This window comes from Rissa tridactyla, chromosome 10 (assembly GCF_028500815.1).
Source record: "Rissa tridactyla isolate bRisTri1 chromosome 10, bRisTri1.patW.cur.20221130, whole genome shotgun sequence".
NCBI classification, from domain to species: Eukaryota; Metazoa; Chordata; class Aves; order Charadriiformes; family Laridae; genus Rissa; species Rissa tridactyla.
Window position 1 is genome coordinate 185,499 of NC_071475.1, and position 6,497 is coordinate 191,995.

Sequence of the window (6,497 nt, forward strand, 5' to 3'; positions counted from 1 at the left end):
ACCACAACAGGCACTGTGTGCTCCCAAATCATCAGTTCAGGGTTTCGCTACAATTTAAAATGAAGTCATCTGACGCAGGGATTATCTCCATGGCTGGAGAAATGAAGCTCAATATCCTGGGTAGGAAGACAGGCTGCCTTGACTTTCAATCTTTGTCACGTAACTGCTGTCAGAAGACAAGCGTGGTGGAAACCAGTCCACAAATATGTAACACGGCCACCACTTTTTCCTCACTTGCCTTTTTCCAACGGCTAACGAATGAATGCATATGACTCGCAAGAATTGGGCCTGAGCCATATTTCTGAAGGCAGAAAGACTGCATAAAGACAGCTCCAGTATGAAGTAGAAAAAGACCTTTGTGGCAAATTGAATTTAGCAACGTCACCAGGAGCTTCTGACTCAGAGCCCCATTCTGCCCAGCTGCGCGCTCAAACCACCACCACCCCATATACCTGCCAAACCAGCACGATTCAGCTTGCTTGGAGCTCTGCCATGAGCAGCTGGACAGAAGACGACTGATGCCACCATAAAGCAACATCTAATGAAGAAATGATTTTTATTTCAGCATTGTAATTAAGCCATACCTTGTCACACTGCTACCGGCTGAGGGAAGAAGGCTACTGACGAGTCGGACCAGGAGAAATAGCAGATGAGATCAGGTTTTTACTCCACTTCAGACCAGTCCACCTTGGCTTGAGCAATCTCAGACCAGTTTGACCTAGCTTTTTCCTTTTTCTCCTGCCTGGCAGGTATCCCAGATAAAAGGGCTGCTTTCATCGTCTGGACACGGAGGAGGGTGCTCTGTCTCTAGCTATTAGCGGAAAGGTATTGCGCAGGCTACAGTTTTCCAGTGGCTCTTGGTGCAACGGAGGGGCATGTCACTGCAGCAACAAGAAGTGGAATACCCCACTGCCAAACATGCCACCTTTGAAGAGCTGCTCAGACCTACTCCCACTGTCCCCACGCACAAGTTCTTGTGGTTTTCATTGTACAGGGTCACAAAACACCCCATACATACAGTTAAAGCAAAACATTTAAGTGCTTTTCAGGTTAGCATCCACCTCCTGCAAGTCAGGCATAACTTCTTCCTTCAGTGGGCCAGGCAGACAGCTTAACCAGCTCGCAGGTGGGCACCTCTGCTTGCTGAGCAGTTCAATGGTGAGCTGACAGCTCTCTCCTCTGTCAGAAGGCACTAAAAGCAGCCTAAAAGTCTGTGTTCGTGTCACTTGGGAGCAGGGGACTTGAATAATGGTGGATATTATGCATTTTCTCTCATTTTTTGCATGTAGGTAGCGGCAGTCTCCAGGACAGTTTCCTGGTGGTACAGGACCCCCCAGCCAAATGCACCAAGCGTTACTAAAGCTTCAGTTCTCATCCTGCCCTGCTGCAGACGATTTTGGGTGAGCCTTACAGCCAGCAGCAGGGCATGGCCAGGACTTCCTTCCCCTTCCAACTGTATAAGCACACACCAGGTGTCCTGCTCTGATCCTTCTGTGATTTGGCTTCTCCAGAGTGCAGCAGCAGAGGGCAGGAAGGGAGTGGAGCAGAGGCACTGCAGGTTCTTGTAGGTCACCGGCAGGTCTGTCCTTGCTGCTCAGCTGCAGCACGTTTCACTCTGGGGGGGTGTCTGTCAATCCTTCCATCCTGCCTGTAAGGAAAATAGTGGATTTACTGAGCATTTAATGGCAGGCTGAAATAAAGTATGAAAATTTAGTCCCAGTAGGATGTTATCCCTGATGTGTTCCTTCTGCTGACAAGCCAGCCTAGCCTATAAATGGAGAGTCGCATGTGCTGTACATTTGTGCCACACACAGAGTCTGTATCTAGAATGGGGCAAATATTTAAGGGCTTTTTTGCTGTTTCTTGAAATAAAACCAGAACTGGGGGGAGGGAGGGCACTCAACAGAAAAACAGATTTTTGAAATACTAGTAAAATGGTGGGGAAATCTAATTTTTTCAAGTTGCATCAATATATTCTGTTCAGTATACCCTCCAGAACTAAGAAGGGAAACTGGTTTTATTTCACTTTCTCACAGTATAATTCACTAGAGCTCTTCCAAATATTTCTAAATTTAGAAAACAGGAAGAAAACAATCTGATTATCTTAAACTGCACAAAAAGAGTTAATATTAAATGCCTTATCATACAACTGAAAACTTCTATTCCTTTTCCATTCTATATTCTGATGTTTTACAAAGCATTACAATTTCTGTATAGTAGAGTTATTGCTGGATGCTACTAAAAAATCTCTAAATTTTGTCCATTTAAAAATCTCAAAGTTCTGGATAAATTTGGTCTTTGAGCATAAACTGAACTTCATTGGTCTTGCTTGCTGCCTGCTAGTCAAACTGTAGCTTTTTCTGCTAGTGTTTTTAATTAAGTCTCTCCGCACATAATCACATGGTAAACTTACTTTCATTGCATTTTGTTGCCACAGCAGCTACCGTGCACTTAAAGCCCCATACAAGCTTAAAGCAGAGGTGCTATGTTGGTGTGAAAGAAGCTAAATAATTGTGAATTGAAATTCAAAGCGGCTTTCAACTGAGACACAAGTTAAAAGAATTGTGCAGAAAAATAAATGACTTGCAACAAGAAGAAAATTACAGTGAAATATATGAAAGGTTTTCAGAACATAAGGAGCTGCTTGTGCCCTGTTTGTGAGAGAGGAGAAGGTGGGTCACACTAGGATTAAGGGGTGAGCTTGTGAAAGTCACTACTGTCTGGAGCAGTCATGCCCAAGAGCCAGCCAGGGTCTCCAAGAGGCACAGACTTGTGGATACACATTCCCTGGTAGGGATGTGAGAAACTTTCAGTTCAGGTAATAAATCACCTTCACAATGAGGGGACCAGGAGGATCCCACACTCAGACAAGGAGTATTGAAAGCAAAGATTTCTGGTTGCTTTGCTGTAGGATTTTAAGAAGCGCTTGGTCCATCTGGGGAGGCAGGGGATAAGCTTTGAGACCCAAGCTGTTCTTGGAAGGCCTATGTTCCTCTGAACCTCGATAGTTTCTGTACCAGGCTTTCTCTTGGCAGAAACAGAGAGCTGCTTTCTCCTCCAGCAGTCCTGCAGCAGCGCTCGCTGCTCCCTGGGCCAGGGAAGCCTGACCAATGCCACCCAGGAGGTGCCTATGGCACAAGCAAACCTGTGCCAGTCTCATACACTTCAACTGCAGTCAGCGGGGGCTCATAGGCTTAATTTCTCCAACCATGGCCAAGACCCTGTATTTGACTAAAGGCCAGCACCTTTTTTGAGCTTCTGCTCCCCCCTGCAAATCAGAGGCTTTGGCTTTCCCTCTCCCTGAGGAAGGGCAGTTCCCTGTTCTGTGAAATTCCCCTGTCCAGAGCACTGGAGCTCATCTGCAAGCTGGCACCTGTGGAGAGACACAAGTGAGTTAATTGCTACAGCAACAGGGAAGGAGGATGCTAGAGGACTGGATTTCGAGGTGGCCACTTCCTTTAGGACTTCAGACAGACAACTTGCCCTTCAGGCTTCTTTACTTGTGAGACAGGTCAAAAAATGACTTAATCAACACCTGCACTTGGCCTAAATGCAGTGTAGACCGGGGAGAGAGGAATACTGATGTCCTAAATGGAAGAAATAGATCTCCCTTTGGTTTGGACTCTACTGCTTTTACATTTTTTTATACTGGCACCACTGGGACACTTCCTATTTGCTTAATTAGGCCACATATGAGGAACCTGGGAAGACACTTAACATGTCTGGAGTGGGTTTGACCTGCTAATTTTCATCCTTTCTGAATCTGAGCAGCCTAGGTTCAGATGAAAGTTTGTGACTTTAAGAGGTGCTGGATATCCAGATCAGCTTGGAAAGGTAAGTTGTTGGGGATTCATTTTTTTTTTCCTTAAAAAAACCAAACAACACACACCACCACCATACAAATATACCTTCCTGGGGGTAGACAGATGCTTCAATGCTGCTCAGCTTGTAATTCTAAATCAGAGACAACATTCACATGCCATCATATTATGTTGGTAAGCAGGAAACTGGGAACGGTATCTAGAAAAAAATTTATAAAAGCAAATTATGATACAATTAACTAACAGAAAACATTTGAGCTGGTAAGTTACAGAGGACTTCTGCTGAATAATGTCATGCTGTGGTGTTCTCCTTGTTTCCTGACACAAAACCTACGTTTACTCTTCAATCAAGTGTGCAGCTTGACTAAAAACATAACCCATGTTATACTCCCTAAGGAAAAAAAAAAATCAGTTAATGCTTCCTATTATTTCCTCACAGTTTTTGTTGCATTTTCTGATAGCTATAAACACACTTCAGAGACTGCCTGACTTCAGTGGAATTGATTGCAAAAGGTATCTCTGTAATAAAAATATCTGCAAAAGATATTCTCAGACGTTTCATCTGTTCCTGGCTATCAGTTAAGAAACTTTTTTCCCCTGTATGGAGTCTTATCTTGGCAAAAAATAAACTGGAGAAAAAAAAGAGACATTTATGATCAAACTGTTTCAGAATATGTTGCTTTAACTCACAAATGAAGTCTCCACATGCCATGTGAGAAGAGCTACATTTCTCTACTACCTTCTCATCATTGAAGCTGACACCTAGTGGGGTCCTGGCTGTAACATAAAAGTCAGGATGAAGACTTTGTTTTGAACCGTGACACACAGATGAGACAAAGAGAAGAGAATGTGGCAAGCTGGCACTACAGACACCTTCAAAAGGCATGGTTTACAGAGAGAGTTAGCCTGAGGATCCACATAGCCAGTTGTAGAGCTTGTTGGCTACCATCTTCATCAAAATCAAAGCTCTGATCCATTAAAAGCTATCTATTTACCAAATTGGAACAAAGCGGCTCCTGAAGCACTTTGATTAACATGATGTCCACTTGAACAGTGCTCACCTGAGAGAACAGGACCTGGGGCCATAGACCCATCCAAATACAAAGAGCTCTCTGCCTTGGGCAAGGAGATACTGCTGCAGGAAAAGGAGCACACACATACCATGATCAAAACACCCAACAGTGTTTTGTAAACAAAGGCCAGACTTCCCAATGGATCGTAAAAAAAGAAGTAGCCCACAAGGATCTCTATCAGACAGTAATAATAATTTAAAAAAAAGATTATGAAAAGAACCTAGGAATATCTGATTTGTGGTTAGAGCCCCACCACGCTGGTGCCCAAACCACATAGGTAATTTCACTACTGACTTAAGACAAGTGAACTTCTGTCTCAATGTTCCTGTAACATCAGAGGTGGAGGTGTACCAGTCACCCCACGGGACAAACTATCACAGCGCCTCATGACCATGAACGCTGTCAACTGTCTGTCGAGTATCAGTACCAAGCTGTACACATTAAAACCACTTATCAGTCTGTATCAAATGTTTGCTTATGAAAGTCAGCTTCCTCAAAATGCTTCAGAGCGAGCTAGTCCCAGAGACAGGCTCACTGACAGGTGTTAAGCAGTTCCTTCCTCTACGGACACCAGAGAGTAGTCCATAAAAAGGTCAGTCTAAAGTTAGCCAGCAATGCAAATGCCATCAAGTGAGGAGGGAATGGGGATGGGAAAAGGCACCTATTAACAGGATCACATACCAGGATTGGCACAGCACTCAGTTTCCCTCAAGGGAACCTGGATTAAGTTGGCTATCCCCAAATGCCAGCTAAAGGCTACCATGCCTGTTGCATAACAGAACTTTTGAGAGGGACATGCACAGGCTGACTGTCATCAATCCCCTCCGTACACGAAGCAATGCGAGTCCCCTAAGGCCAGCTACACCTGTTCAACCTTCTCATGTGGGCAAAGAGGGAAAAAGGCAACAGATGTCACAGCACCCTTCCTCCAGGGCACAAAGGTGGCACTGCATCAACCTCAGGGGCTCTGCATCCCAAGATAAGGACAGTCCTTCCCATCACACAAGCCAAAGGCATGCTCAGAAGATCCTGGCAGCAAGACATGGTGCAGACTTCCAGCTCTCTCCTGCACTCATTGCCCAACAGCTCCTCAGCTTCCTCCAGCTCCACTCAGTTTTTGTCACCAGCGGAGCTTACCTGCTCAACGAGAAAAAACTGGGAACAACCTCCCAGCCCCAAGAACCTCACCTGAAAGGCCAGGGGACAAACGCAGCACCCTGATACCACACCACCACCCACAGCCGACTTCCCCTGGCCTAGCAAGGCCCAGCTAGAGAGCCACATCCAATGGGGAGGGCTGCCCACAGGGCACACACTGCTGGGCCCCAAGCGAGCCCCACGGGTGGAAGACACACAGAGGAAGCACACACACTTTCCCACACCTCGCCTCCACCAGAGGCGGCCTCGGGGGGGGAGAGCGGGCGGCTGACTCTCGGGCCCTCAGCGGCAGCAGCACCCACCCGCATGGCGCAGGCGCAACAACCCACCCCGCGCGGCGTAAATAGCACCCGGGCTTTTATAGCGCCCCTTCCCGGCATCCCCTGCGCCCGGGCCGCCCCCGATTGGCCGTAGGGCGGGGCGCGGGGGGGAGAGAGAGGGGGAA

General features: G+C 46.3%; 1 long non-coding RNA gene across 5 annotated transcripts; it reads right to left on the reverse strand.

Moving 5' to 3' along the window:
- Positions 1-539: 539 nt before the first annotated feature.
- On the reverse strand, positions 540-6,376 carry LOC128915833 (uncharacterized). 5 transcript variants are annotated; one of them, XR_008468760.1, is made up of 5 exons: positions 6,277-6,372; positions 4,883-4,953; positions 3,909-4,020; positions 3,246-3,373; positions 540-1,648 (listed from the first exon to the last, which is right to left on the reverse strand). It is a non-coding gene; the product is annotated as an uncharacterized LOC128915833 (long non-coding RNA). The 5 variants fall into 5 exon arrangements; XR_008468759.1 differs by having other exon boundaries at positions 4,883-4,956; XR_008468761.1 differs by lacking the exon at positions 6,277-6,372 and adding an exon at positions 6,083-6,256 and having other exon boundaries at positions 4,883-4,956.
- Positions 6,377-6,497: the final 121 nt, after the last annotated feature.